The following is a 13,244-nucleotide window of genomic DNA, read 5'->3' as shown; positions in this document are numbered from 1 at the left end:
AGGCAAACCATAAGAGACTTTATTTTTATTTTTTTAAAGTTTATTTACTTTTGAGAGAGAGAAAGTGTGAGCAGGGAAGGGGAGAAAGTGAGGGAGACACAGAATCCAATGCAAACCATGAGACTCTTAAATACAGAGAATAAACTGAGGGTTGCTGAGGCAGGGTGGGTGGGAGATAGGTTAACATGGGTGACAGGCATTAAGGAAGGCACTTATTGGGATGAGCACTGCATGTTATATGTAAGAGATGAATCACTGAGTTCTACTCCTGAAGCCAAGATTACACTGTATGTTAGCTAACTTGAATAACAAATAAAAAAGAAAAAAAAAAGAAAAAATCAGATAGGGAAAGTTTCAGTAAAGTAAAAGAAATATTTCTCTTTTTTAGTGATGGATGAGCTGGGTTTTCAGTCATTAATTGCTTTTTATAGAATTCAATTAAGCAAAGTCAAGTATACAGAAGTCCAATGGCCATTTATAACCATCATACCTATTTTTGTACTGACTAATTTATATCATCAATTTTCTTGAGGGCTTGATTCATTTTCTTAAGCTCCATTAAAAGTATTTTTTTTCCCTCATAAGACAATTTCTTAACAGTCTAGTATGATTTTGTTGTTGTTGCTTTCATTGTTGTTGTATTTGCCTTATCAGGGCCTCCATTGTATGAATTTGCAATCAGAGAATAGATAATGGGAAAGAGGTCATCAACAGCAAATCACCTGCCATGCCTCCCACTTTGTCATCTAACCAGGCAAGGGACTTCCTGCGCCCTTGCAACTGAATACCGTGGGGCATGTACTGTATTGGATTTTACGGCAGGTCATACAGGGCTAGTAATGAACTCTGAGCAGTACACTCCTGACATGACAAAGAATGTAGCTTCGAATCATTAAATTAGTTTTCTGCCATCTAAACCCACACTAAATGACACTTGTTTTTTCAAAGTCTTTAAATGATTGATAGTCTGGTGTTTTAAAATACTCCAAAGGAATTCTTAACTATAACTTCTCTAGCTGACTACGTGTACTAGAATAATACATTTTCTCTTTTAATAACCATTGAATGTATAACACTGGAAAATTACATGCCACATAAATGTCAGAATGCTGGATTGAAGAAGCTCTCTACTGTGAAAATAGCTCTTATTTATTCTATGTATTAAATATGGATATTTATACTGTACATGTTCTATATTGTAGGCATATTATAAAATAATCGGAAAGTTTTATTTTTTATTATAAAAATAATTTTCAAAATAAAGAGAAACATAAAGAATAATACAGCAAGCATTCAGGTATGCCAGTGTCTAGATTGAGTACTTATTAAGTTTTGCTGTATTTGCTTTATCAAACTACCTGCAAAAACATATATTGAAGAACTAATACCTAAAGTTATTTACAGACATGGTAATCCTTTATCCTTAAAATCTAAAACATATATACTCAATATATACATTCAACAAATATAAATTATACCACAATTCAATTATCATGCTAATGAAATTAATATCTCCTATACATTTAACTTGTAATTTCCCTAACATTTCCCCAACATGCCTTTAGTAGCTGTTCTTCCCCAAACAAAAACTTTAATCAATGCCCTACATTTCATTTTTTTGCTGTATCTCTTCAATCTGTTTAATTTAGTATATAGTTCCTACTTTATACTTATTTTCCCCCTCATATTTGTGGTGAGAAAGATGAGAACACGTGCTCTAGAGAATGTTCTGTATTCTAGATTTCCTTCATTGGTTCCAAATTGTTATTTAAAATACTCCTTTATCTTTATTGTTCCGGAAACTGGGAATTAGCTCCAAAGGAGAGAAGTTAGATTCAGATGGAATATTTTGACTTCAAGAGACACATAGTGTTATATTTTCCACTGTATGGTTACCATATTTTGTTGATAAATAATATGTAATCTATGCCATGATACTTTGCAACTGTAAATGTTCAATTAACCAACAACATTTCACTTACTGAGTTTAGCGCTGATCGATGCTTCTTTTCTGAATCAGTCATTTCGTTAGATGTCATTGGCCATTTTAAATTCTGATTTCCTTTTACTTTTATCAAATTAACATTATTGTTATGAGGGCGTGCTTTCCTAACCATCTGGAGTTATCTGTTGAATGAAGTACACTTTCTAACAAAATAGAATGAATTTGCCTATTTCTTTAATACCAATTTTCAGAGTAAGAAACTGATGTATCAGAGACATCTAATTGTGATATTTTTTTACATTTAGTTTTTGTCTTTCTTTTGTTGATACTTTCTATGGAGTCATAGATTTTTATTTGTTCAATCTGTTCCAGTCAGTTAAAATCATGAATATTTTGATGCTCCAATTTTCACAAATTTGACAAGTGCTAGACTGACTTCTAGCTGACTTCTGTATCCGTAGGAGTGAATCTAGTAGTCTTAGTGTTCTTTACTTCTGGTGCATCATAAAATTATGCTCACCTTGTGCATTGCTTCACCCAGGTCTAGCATCAGCTATCATCCATGCATTTTAGTGGGAAACCCAACGCTTATGGTTAGATCATTATTACTGGGATGTCAATGCTTTTAAATATTTTTGAGAGAGAGATATAAAATAAGTTTCAATAAAATTGTGACCATTCTAATATTTCACATTTCTAATATATATTTTGTTTTGCAGACATTTTATATAACTAATAACTATATTTATTTTTAAATTATTTATTTCACTTTACATTTTGGTTTCTAAAATTTTAACATTCTTGCCTGAATAAATACCAGAAAATTATTTCTAAAGTATTAAAATTCCTGAATAAAGTTTAAGATATTATTTGAAGTTCTTGTCCTGTGTAAAAAAGTGGCACAATAGTCCTCTTGATAGATAGAGAGGTACATACATAGATACATATGTGTATGTATATAATACATATATAATATGTATATGTATATACATATATATATATAATTTAAAGATACATTTTTAGAAATATTCATTGCCCTAAATATATTGGAAATCATTATAAACTGGATGATACTAAATGTTAAGAATACTGTTTAGAGGGGTGTCTGGGTGGCTCAGTCAGTTAAGCGTCTGACTCTTGATCTTGGCTTAGGTCATGGTTTCACAGTTCGTCAGTTCAAGCCCTGCATCGGGTTCCTCACTATCGTGGAGACTGCTTGAAATTCTGTCTCTCTTTCTCTCTGCCTCCCCCCTTCTCTCTCTCACTTTCCAAAAATAAATAAATAAACTTAAAAAATTACTTTAAAAGAAGATTTGAGCATTGTCATCGTTGGTAGGATTGCCATAAGAAGTGGGTGGCTTAAACAACAGGCATGTATTTTTTCAGAGTTCTAGAAACCAGCAGGTTTGGTTTCTCCAGGGGCTACTCCGTCTCTTTGGCTTGAGAATGGCTGTCTCTGGTTGTGTCCTTATATGGACTTTCCTCTGAAAATATGTATCCCTTTCTCATCTTATGAGGATAATATTAAATAGAGGCCTAATACATATGATCTCATTTAACATCAATTACTTCTCTTCAAGTATGGTTATATTCTGAGGTAATGACTTTGGGACCTCAATATATGAATTTGGGATGAGTACAATTCACCCCATAACAAGAATGCTGAATTATGTAGTGAGAAATTCACTGATTTGCTGATTGGTGATAAGTAATTTAAGTCTTCAAACCAGATTTTTTTCATATCTAATGGGGAGAGGTAGGATTGAGTTAAATGTATTGTTCTGAGATATTATTTGTGATGTGCCAGACACATAGTAAGTCAATAAATAAGTCTTCTTATTGCAAAAAATTAATGTTTCTCTTGTTTCATGGAAAAAAACAAATTCAACCATATGTATTCTTTTTTTTTTTTTTTTTGCATCCTTTTGGAGAAAATCTAATTTTATTAAAACCTTTTTTAAATTTTAAGTTTTAATGTTTGTGTGTTCATGTCTAACATTGGATCTCCACTGGTATGTTATGAGTAACTTCCAGGTTTCTGACACATCAATCCCCTTAATTCCAGGCTCTCAAGGGCACTTCTTTCTCCCCAAGTTTGTCAGGCTAGTATTACATTCTCTGTATTTGCTTTATTATAAAACATTTGAGAAGCTCTATGTTGATAAGAACATACATAAGTTTAGAGGCACCTGGGTGGCTCAGTCAGTTGAACATTGGACTTTGGCTCATATCATGATCTTGTGATTCATGAGTTTGAGCCTTACATCGGTTCATCTGCTGTCAGCATGGAGCCTGCTTCAGATCCTCTGTCCCTCTTTCTCTGCCCGTCTCCTGCTTACGCTCTCTTTCTGTCTTTCTCAAAAAAATGAAAAAAAAAAGAACATATGCATATTTAATATGATGTCAAAGGACACATCAGGGGTGCCTGGGTGGCTCATGGGTTAAGTGTATAACTTCGGCTCAGGTCATAATCTCACATTTTCTGGTCCACAACCCTGTGTCAGGCTCTGTACTGACAGCTCAAAGCCTGGAGCCTGCTTTGGATTCTGTGTCTCCCTCTAATCTCTGCCCCTCCCCTGCTTTTGCTCTGCGTCTCTTTCTCAAAAATAAACTTTAAATTTTTTTTTTGAAAAAAAAAGGACACATCATATTAAATTAGTGGTTTATTTCACCCACATATATAAATGACAAGAGGTAAGATATTTTTTAAAAGTGTAATTTTTTACAATAATTTTAAAAGGCTCTTATGCTTTGTTTAAACAATTTACAATAATAATGTACCTAAGATAATCTTTAATTTTGATGCTTGGAATGATTTTCTCATTGAAATAAATTTGTGACAGCATTTTATGCAAGTATAATTAAATATGTTTTCTGAATTATTAACATAAAGCTATTTGCATGGGGGTAAGTATCGTAAATAAAAAGCAAAAATATAGCTTTTAGTAGCTAACATCTATACTTCAAATTTAGTGAAGGCAGAACAACAATTTTTAATTTTATAACAGTCAACAAGCTATAAATAGCATGATGTAAAATTGGTTTATTCATATAATCTTCTGAATGAGAGCCTATATTTAACTTTCTCTCGCTGTAATCCATTCATTATTAAATTTATGATGGGTCTCAGGGAAACAGACCAGCAACTGTTTTAGACTCTGGTCTTCTGATTACACAGGAATGCCATCTAGTGTCAAAACAGTAACTGTGTTCATCTTCTTTGTCCTTTCGAATACTCTTAATTGCTTCTGGGAAGGAAATAATACATTTCATACCTCTTTCCTATAAAACATACTTTAAAGAAGCATATCACAATGAATAAATGGGGATTGCTTGTTTTTTATAAATCAATATGAAGAACGTAGCTCAAGTTGGCTTTCGCTAGTTTTGGTTTTACTTTTTATAGAGTGAAAAATAACTGTAATTAAATATAGTATAAAAATGCATTAAGCAATTTTTATAAGCAATTGTATTACTTTTGCTATTTAGGTAATTACTACCCAGTGAGCTCAATGTTACATCAATTTATGATTTAATTTTAAGTTAAACAATTCAAAAATGCATAGAAAATGCATTTGTTATTGTTCATCATTAATCTGCTATTATTAATATCTATTGAAAATGAGGAAAATACTAAATGCAAAGCTAGTTGAAATATTATCTGAAATTATGGTAGTTTTATCTATTACAATTTATTAAATTTATCGCTAAAATGATCATTTATATGTTTTTAATATAAACTGCCCATGATTTACTACTTTGCTATGGAATTTTTTCTGAATTTCACCTAAATTAAGTACTGAGATAATCCAGATGAAAATAAAAAACAGGTTTGTTACATCAGTTTGTTAGTTTCTGCTTTTGTAGCTGACTTTTATTTATTTTATTAAGAACATTTTTTAAGATGCTTTATTTATTTATGAGAGAGAGAGAGACACACAGTGTGAGCAGGGGAGGGTCAGAGAGAGAGGGAGATACAGAATCTGAAGGAGGCTCCAGGCTCTGAGCTAGCTGTCAGCACAGAGCCCAATGCAGGTCTCAAACCCACAAACCGTGAGGCAATGTCAGACGCTTAACCACTGAGCCACCCAGGCGCCCTTCTGACTTTTATTTTAAGTAAAAGAATTTGCAGACACTTCATTTTCCTCTCCGTAGCCAGTTTCGTTTTACAAGTTTTACAAGTGCAATGAAGTATTGCTCCATTAATTAATTTTCCATCATGTAGAACCGTGTTTTACAAATGGTAGAAGGTACTGGAGTGAATTTGGTAATAAATAGCAAGAGATAAAGGTGTAGATGGAGGGGGACTTGGATCAACAGGGGAAATTGTGTAAGAAAAGGAAAAGATGTAGTAGAGAGTGGGGTGATTCAATTCCAGCACCCACTGGGGCTTATTTTTCTGTATCTGAAAGGCACACTTAAGTGCATATACCATTAGTGCAGGCTTGAACAAAGACTTCCTACTCCAGCTTTAACATTGGGCTACTGCAAAAAGAAACAGCCCCAAGTACTGGCGCTTTGAGAACCTGGCCCACAGCTAAGGCCTGTTGGAGCCTATGTAACACCGTACATCCTAAGATTGACATTCAGGGACAGCCACCAATTCTGACTTAACTCAGTCTGAAATAGTGGAAGGCAAAGTGAACACCTAGTTGTGAGGTCAAGCATACCTAGTTGTTATTTGTGGATTTCCTATGTACTATGTATAATATGATGTAATGTCATATATGTTGCAGAAAATAAAGTGCTATTACTCTTGTGTTACAGAGGAAAATTGTATTACAGTAAAGAATTCCAAGTGAATTTATATATTAATAAGAGACAAAAACCAGGAGTCAAGCCTAGGTCTGACTGGTTTAAAGTCTACAGATTTTTTTACTATCATACAAAGCATCTCTAAGCCAAGTTCTGTTGTTAACTATATACACTTGAGAAAAACACTTTAATTGTTGTCCTTGTTAATAACGTAAGACAGTGATATTATCTGTGTGTGTGTGTGTGTGTGTGTGTTTACTTATTAAAGATTGTGATGGACACAAAACAGAAATATTTAATGTAATTTACTTCTTTATTTGCTAAAAGTTCAGCATGGAGGTTAATGATTAAAAATGATGTTACTGAAATATAGAGTATTTATGATAGAAATGTCTATGATTAGTGGTGGAGAGTAAGTTGACACTAACACCTGAAGTGACAGTAAGAAAAATGTCTTAATAGGGTAGATAATAAACGAATGAAGTAATGAAAGATCAGTAGGTGTTCATTTGGGACAGAAGGGGAAGGAAAGGTCATTGTGTATTGCAGAAGCAATATGAAATTGAGGTATACATTAACTTGATATATTCAGGGTATTCCAAATAGTTTATTAAGCTTGTAAAGTTGTAAGGATTACATGAAGTAAACTATGTAAAGCAATCTGTATAGCTTTTGAATTGGTAAATATGCTACAAATGTTAATTATGCTCTATAATAATAGCCTATTGTGGAAAATAATATAGTAGGGGTCAAGCCAGCAACTTTAGCAAGAGAGTGATCCCCAAGTACCTATTACAGAGCATGACAGACTTTAAGTTTCCTTGTGCATAATGGAATGTCAGAAAAGCATTATAAATTTGGGAGTGTTGGGATGAATTTTGAATATTAGAATGATCACTCCAATAGCTAAAGTATAGAGAGTTTATTAGAAAACAATATAATGCAATCAAATTAGGAAAGAGATGCTCAAAGCAATAATACAGGAAAGAGCAGAAGGGGGGAGAGAGGAAACTTTTCATTGAAATTTTACTAAACAGTGTAGATGGGATTTTGCCAATGAGAAGACATACAGAGGAGTCAAGGATGACTTCCAATTACTGATCTGGTTGCTCTAGTGATGGTGTTTCTAAGAAATTCAGAGCCAGAGCAACATTGCTAATGAGACACTTAACTTCAAAATACTGTGATGAACTCAATACTCAACAAAAATGTCATTCTCCCCAAATGTAAGCATCTTGTCAATTACAGGTTTGTTTGTTTTATTTTTCAAAAGGACCAACTTTTGCAGGTTAACTTCTCATGAAAGTAGACTCCATGACAGAGACTAACGGTGGAATTTCATTAGGGAGCATGTTGGGATTTGTGAAAGAACAGGAAAGAAGGAGCATTTAGACAGAGACCAAAGTCTATGATGCAGTCTTAATCCATTGCCCTATGTGGATCTCTGAAACCAAGATAACTATTCAGGTTTTAACTCATTCTGGCAATTTTATGATCCTCTTACCATTATATTTATTGGGCTATTTGGGCTGCACCGGAAAGGTCCATGACTACACACAAGGTACTTTCTTTAACCTTGGCACCTCCCTGAGAAAACCCACAGGGGAAGGATGTTGTCTGCCTGCATTCCCAGAATGTGGGGAAAAATTCCTTCATTCCTAAAAGGGAATCTGTGTGATGCACGGCAACATCTCTACAACACTGTTATTCAATCTTGCATATTTAAAATTGCAAAAATCATTCTGACTAATCATTTTCCTTTATTACTTATAATCAGTTACTGTTTAATTTCAATCAGATTTTCCCTTAATTGCCACATTTCTCCTCCCCCCCCCCAACCCTATTCTACTAATTAGGAACTCTCCCTACCTGCCCTACTTAGAGTACATTCCCTCTTCACCTTTTAAAAGCCACCTTAAAATATATCTGTACTTCAAGAAGAAAGCTTACTTTTTCCAATGGTGTTACTGCCTCTTAATATTTGTTTTATATTCTAGTGGTTCTTCATTGATTTTGACTGTGATTCTTGAATAATAATGTATCTCAATATACAACTGTGCAGTTCTTGCAATCTGTTCATTTTATTTTAAATATAACTATGCTTAAGCAGTTCATAACAATTTTAGGGCTTCTTTAACCTACATTGGTTTTACTCATCTTTAAATTCTGTGAGACATACTAGGTTCCATCGAGAGGCTAACTATGATAGAGGCAGTTAAGAATCCTTGCACCAATGCCTACGTTTAAAGATTGGCTCTTTCATTACTAGCTATCTTGAAGTGATTTTCTATTCACCATGCCTTAGTTCGCCTATTTTCAAAATAGGGATAAAATTAGTACCTACTTCATTGGCTGGCTGTACAAATTTAGAATAGTGTTGTCACTCAGTAAGTACTCAGTAAGTTTTAATTATCTTTATATCACTTTTCCCAAGTGGGTGGATCAGGTTTGCGTTTTTCACAGTTTTATCCCCCAAAACTGGCATAGGTTTTTACTTTATTACCATGACCAGAAATGACACTGAGAGGGTCCCCTAACCTTATTAAGATTTCATCAGTGTTACATGCCCTGGTGTATTTGTACACATGCATTTATTTCTGTATAGTTTTATCACATGTGTGGATTCATGTGACCACCAAGACAGTCCATACACAGAGCAAGTTCATCATGAGGATTTTTCATACTACACGTTTATAGCCATAGCCATCTTCCTTTCTTGCCCACAACCACTAGTATGTTCTCTACTATTCTAATTTTCCCATTCCACAAGACTGCTATATAAATTGATTCATATGTATGTAAACTGTTGAGATTCTCTTTCCCATTCAAACTAAATTCCCTAAGAACCTTTCAGTCATTTAATGTATCAGCAGTCCATTCCTTTTTATGGCTGATTGGTATGTATGGACCAATTTCTTAATCCATCATTTATTAGCTATTAAGGATAAAGTTGTTATGAACATTCATGTACAAGGTTTTTTGGGGTTTTTTTTTTACACTTACAAGGTTTTGTGTGAACATACATTTTCTTTTTTTCTTACATAAATTCCCAAATCCAATTGCTGAATCATATAAATGTATGTGTAGTTTTGTACCAAACTACCAAACTGCCAAAGTACTTGTCACAGTGTACCATTTTGTATCTTCACTATCAATATATGAGTGATTTAGTTTCTCTGCATGTCTCCCAGTGTATGGTATTTTTATTCTTTTTTTATTTTGGCCATTCCAATAGGTGTGTAGTGAAAGCTTATGATATGAACTTCCATTCTTCTGATAGCTAATTATGTTGTAATAAATGGTTCTTAACTATTTTATTTTAAAATGGTTTTGCAATATTTTATAGCTGTAAAGCATTGTAAATAATTATTCCACTGTACTTTTATCTATATCTATATATCTAATGAATAAACAGTTTTATCAGAAACTACTGCATAGCAGCAGTGTCTACAATAACCAAAAGAGTTTTTACAGTAAACTAGCAATGACCATATATCACGAGTAAAAAACAAACTGTTGTTTGTTTAAAACAACAAAAAAAGAGTTACTAAATAACAGAATAATGTTAGAAGGTTTATTTCCTGATTTGAATATTTATTACTAATCCACAGTAAATTAGATAATGTGGTACATTATCTACACAATAAACACGTAGAACCATGGAATAGAATATAGAAAAGACATGCACATATAGTTGATTGGTTTTAAATAAGAATAACAAAGTAATTCAATAGTGAATGGATGGTCTTTCCAACAAATGGCATTTGAACAATTGGATACTCATATGTAAGATAAAACAAAACCAGAATCTCATTAGCTAATATCATTTTAAAAATTAGCTCATAATGAATATACAATTGTAAAGGTTAAATCTATAAAACCTCTAGAAGAAAACCTTAGTGAAAAATCTTTGTAATCTTGGGTTAGGTAAGGAGTTCTTTGAAATGAAAATAAAATAAATTTAGTCTTCATTAAAGTGTCAAACTTTGCTCTTCAAAATATACTATTAAGGACATGAAAAAGCAAGTCACAGCCAAGAGAAAAAAACTTTCTGAAGATATATTGATAAAGAAGTTATATTCAGAATATATAAAAATTTCTATAGTCAATTAGAAAGACAAACACTCCAATAAAAATAAAACTGTGTGAAAATTTGAATAGATGTTTTTCCAAAGAATATCAACTAAGCACACAAATCTAATGTACAACACGGTGATTATAATTAGCAATACTGTATTATGTACTTATAAATTGCTAAGAGATTAGATCATAATGTTCTCTTTATAAAATAAGAAATGGTAATTATGTAAGGTGATGCAGATGTTAACTAACACTTTGGTAGTAGTCATTTTCTAATATATAGGTGTATCAAATCAACACTTAAACTCATACAATGTAATATGTTAGTCATCTCTCAATAAAGCTGAAAAACAACAAAGATGCTCAACATCATTAATTGTTAGAGAAATTCAAACAAAATCGCTATATACACACTACAATGGCTAAAATTCTCAAAATATACACAATACTGAGTGTTAGCATAGATGTGGGAAGACAGAAATTCTCATATCATACATTCTGGTAGGAATGTAAAATGTTATAGTAATATTGGAAAACTTCTGGACAGTTTCTTAATAAGTTAAATACATTTATATTAAAACACTAATTTCACTCCTAGATATCTATTCTAGGAAATTAAAACACGTCTAAACAAAGACACAAATCAGCATGGCTGTATTATTCATAATAGAAGAAAACTGGAACAAATCAAATATCCATCAACTGGTTAAAGGATGTACAAAGTGTAGTATATCCATGGAATAAAGAGAAAGGAATAAATACCCAACACGAAAACATCATTGTTGCATCTCAAAAACATCATACTAAGTGAAAGGAGTGAAGCATTAAAAAAACATATTAGGTGATTCCACGTGTATCGAATTCTTAAAAAGGCAAAAAACAATGTAAAGAGGACTCAGATCAATTGTTGTCTGTGGTCAAGGAAAGGGCAGGGATCAACTGCAAATGGGCATGAAGAACCTTTTGAAGGATGGAAATGTTCTAGAAATGGACTGTGTTGGTAGTTGCTCAACAATGCAAGTGTGCCAAATTGAATCAGTTCTACTCTTAAATGAGTGTGTTTTGTAATATTAGAAGAAGTTTTTAAAAAAGAATGAATGAATTTGTAGTTGGTAATTAAGACAGTAAGAAAGGAGAATTGCAGGGGCGCCTGGGTGGCTTAGTCGGTTAAGCGTCCAACTTTTCCTTAGGTCATGATCTCGCGGTTCGTGGGTTCGAGGCCCGCGTCGGGCTCTGTGCTGACTGCCAGCTCAGAGCCTGGAGCCAATTTCAGAGTCTGTATCTCCCTCTCTCTCTGACCCTCTCCTGCTCTCGCTGTCTCTCTCTCTCTCCTAGAAATAAATAAAAAATATTAAAAAAAAAAAGAAAAGAAAGGAGAATTGCAGCAAAAATTATGGTTACAGAGAGATGGCTTAAAGCCAGTCAGAGAAAGAGAAAATTTTGAGAAGTGTTTTTTCTTTGCTTACTTTTCTGAGGGAAAGCATAAAATAGAGTATTCTTTCAGATGCATGAATACAGCCCTATGCTTGTTTCCAGGACGCAAAACTGCTGTGGCTACATGACCACTGGGTATAGAAGATCGTCTTAGAAACTTTTGCCTAAACGCTCTTGTAACCAAGAATTTTCTCTCAGACTAGGAATTCATAATCCAGGGACAAAGGACATTCACGTAGAGAGATGCCTGAGATGCTGTACATAGAAGTCCCTTTGTCCCATGACGTTTGCTTTGCTTGTCTTTCTCCTATTGTATCATATGCTATATCTTAAAGACTTTTGTGAAGCCACCTGAAGAGTTTGTGAGCTTTTCAATTATTTGATCTTCTATAATCAATGCATTGAAAAAATAATCGAGTTTGAGAAATTTTGCATTTATTATGCATAAATTTAAATCATGTAACTTCAATGCTTTCTTTTCATCTTTTGTATGGACTAAATCACCTTACACCAGTGGTTCTTACCAAGCATAAGTCTGTCCTTAGAAGACATTTGGCTACATCTGGAGGTATTTTTCATTATCACAAGTGAGAATGGGTGCCAGTGGCAACTAATGAAAATAGGCCAGAGGTGCTGCTGAATATCCCACATTGCACAGGACAGCTACTCTAAAAATGAATTATCTGGTCCGAAATTTCAATAATGCTAAGGTTGATAAAAACCTCCTTTAAAGAAAGTAAGTGTTCAGTAACCAAATGCTTCATACTATTGAAGCAGAAAGCTTAGTGATCTAGTATTTTAGCAGTGTAAATATAAGAAGTAGAGTGCAGCTACTGTAATTCAAGACAGCAAAAGATTTCTTCAAAACAATTCAAGTACTTTTCTTGTGTTTCCCTAGCACTGACTCACAGAAACACTACTTCAGATTGCCTTTCTTTTCATGGCTACTTACATCACAACTCATGGCTACTGTTGTGGTTTCTCCAGAAGTATTTTTTCAGCTTGCATGAGAAGTAAAGTAGAAACTGAT

The sequence above is a fragment of the Hyaena hyaena genome, unplaced genomic scaffold, assembly GCF_003009895.1.
Source record: "Hyaena hyaena isolate Hyena2069 unplaced genomic scaffold, ASM300989v1 scaffold_473, whole genome shotgun sequence".
NCBI lineage: Eukaryota > Metazoa > Chordata > Mammalia > Carnivora > Hyaenidae > Hyaena > Hyaena hyaena.
This window is presented reverse-complemented; position numbering follows the sequence as displayed.